A 2760-nucleotide genomic window follows, 5' to 3' on the forward strand; every position below is an offset into this window, starting at 1 on the left:
CTCCTCAGCCTTGTGCTTCTGCCTGGCCTCTGCAATTGCATCCTTCCACCACAGCTTGAGGAAAGATTGGTCATCCTCAATGATATGGGCGGCAGTGCCCCATCCTTCAACCTGCCAACCACCACCACACCCACCCTCCCCTCCACTAACTTCAGCACCTTGGCCACAGCCTTCTGCTGGTCAAACAGCAGCAGCAAAATAGCAATGTAGCTCAATGCCCAAGCAATATCCTTGCAGGTGTCATAATCATATTGATCATGTGATGGCCATCAGATCCACCAGTGCATGGATTCTGGCCAGATCTGCCTTCACTGATGCAAGCTCCTGGCGCACCTTTTGCATCACCTGATCCAATGCTGACACTGCTGCTTCGCCAGCCACGCCAGCCTTGACCTCCCCATGATGTGCCCCAGCCCTGGTGGTGGCCCTTACAGTATCCTCATTTGATTCTCCATTAGTTCTGTTGCTGGTGGTGGCTCAACCCAATTCTGAGGCGCCAGAGCTTCCTGTTCCAGTGGCCTTTCAAGCCTCAGCCTCCACTCTCCAAAGTGCCTTCACCATGGATGCCTTTGTAACTGATCACAGAGCAGATCTTCTTCAACTCAGCAACTGTCATGTCATTCAGTTGTGCCTCTGTTTTACTCCTAATAATGTTCACCTTGCTCTCTCTATTGTGTCTCCTCTACAACAGACAGGTGTGTCAGTTGTAGACAAGAAGAAGAAAAAATACCAACCTCCTTCTCCACCTGCGGAGGCAACCCCTTGCTGGGTTTGCATGCAGGAACAGGAAATCCACTTGACACCACAGCTCTCAATCCAAAACCATGACAGATCTCTCTGCAGACCACATCATGGTGGCAGTGGCTCCTCCAATATGAAGGGAATGTGATGACACCACATCCACTGTGGCATCATGCACCATCTGCTGGCAGATTGAGGAAATGGTGCTCAAGGTCAGTGGCCAACCACTGGTTGCGCGAAATAACAGCCCAGGAGCCCTTCCTGAAGCACTGATACAGCTGCATGGGGCACCACAGCTTGAGATGAAAATGATTTCATAAAAACTTGGAATTTGTGGAGTTAAAAGTGATTTTAAGTTGAGGAATAGTGCTCCAATTCAGCACAAATGTGAAGAATGAAGTTCAGTGCATGTGTGCAACTGACTGAATATGGTGTGAGGTTGAACATGAACTGGATGTGAGGGCAGCATGTTGGCCACTGATTTTGGAATTGATGGAGGGTATGAAAGCAAAAGCAAGGTGCAGTTTGTGGTTGTTCAGAGGAGCACTTACACAAAACAAGCAAAGTTCTGATTTTCCAGATCATGTATGTGTGCATGATGAACTAAGTATTGGTAGGTCAAACATGTAGTCATTGTGTATGTGTATGTGATAAAGTAAGTGTCTGGTTTTACAGTTTTTGTTGTTGTGTGTGCATAGGTGCAAGTCACCCTGCCATCAGCCATGGCCAACAACAAGGAACTGTTGAAGCTCCTGAAGGAGGTAACTGCCCCATTGCATACATGCTATTATCAAAGCCCATTATGCTTTGAAACTGCAGGACATTCTATCACATACATGTACACAATAGAATGTTTGCTAATTTATCTCCTCCTAGCCCCACAGATCATGTGAAGATGAATGCTGCAACAATTTGATATCAACTGAATGACAAAGAGCAGCTCCAGGCCACCCTCACAATGAGCAGCCACCTCCTCAGGAGGCCAAGAAGTAAGAGATGAAGGGCACTCTCCACACTGAGATGTGACAAAAGGCCCCTCTGAATTGCTTGTGTAAAGAATAAAAATTGACTTTTTGTCCAGTTAAATCCCAGCAGCTGTGATTTTTCCTTTTATGGTTTCTGTGTGCCAGCCGTTCAGGAAAGTACCGAAAAAATGTGCGTAGTCATCGCGTACGCGTATGCGATAAAAATTGACTTTTTGTCCAGTTAAATCCCAGCAGCTGTGATTTTTCCTTTTATGGTTCTGTGTGCCAACCGTTCAGGAAAGTACCGAAAAAAATGTGCGTAGTCATCGCGTACGCGTACGCGATAAAGTAAGTGTAGCAAAACATGTACATGATAGAAATTGGTCATTCCAGACCTTGACTGATGGCCCAGTTACACCATCATATCTCTCATTATGGTATTTTAATCTGCCATTTCTCAAGATGCTCCCAATTTTGTCTTGCTATTCTTAAATTAAAACCATGTTTGTGTTGTCAAAACTACTTTTATGAGCTTAAACTCACAAACAAAATCACTTTTCAATATGACTGGACCTCTCATTTCAAATGACTGCAAGTTCTTGGTGCACTGCAACTTTGCTTCTGGGATGAGGACACAGCCCTGATGAAGATCAAGCAGCAGCCCCATCACCTTGACCAGTTGAGATGGCTCCCACTGGCCCTTGGTGGTCTCCTGCACCCATCCCAGGTGTTATGCCAACAGGTCAGGCCATTGCCCATCCACTCAATCACCTGTGCCACCACCAGCCTGCCAAGCTCAGCAGCCAGCCAGACCATCTCCCCCTTGAATGGGAGCAGACAATAACCCTTGTCCTCCTCCAGTGCACCCAACAGGGTCAATTGCAGACCCTTGCTTACAATGTCCAGGACCACTGCTCCAGCACCAATCTCCTGCCATGCACTCACACACCTCTCCAGGCAGCCAACCACCACCTGCTCCTTGGGCAGTAGCACCCCCAGACTCAGAGGGCAGTGGTCTTGCTGTCAGGGCATGGATTCAAGTAGTGGCTGGTCT

This window comes from Acanthamoeba castellanii (assembly GCF_000313135.1).
Source record: "Acanthamoeba castellanii str. Neff unplaced genomic scaffold scf7180000084719, whole genome shotgun sequence".
Lineage (NCBI taxonomy): Eukaryota > Discosea > Longamoebia > Acanthamoebidae > Acanthamoeba > Acanthamoeba castellanii.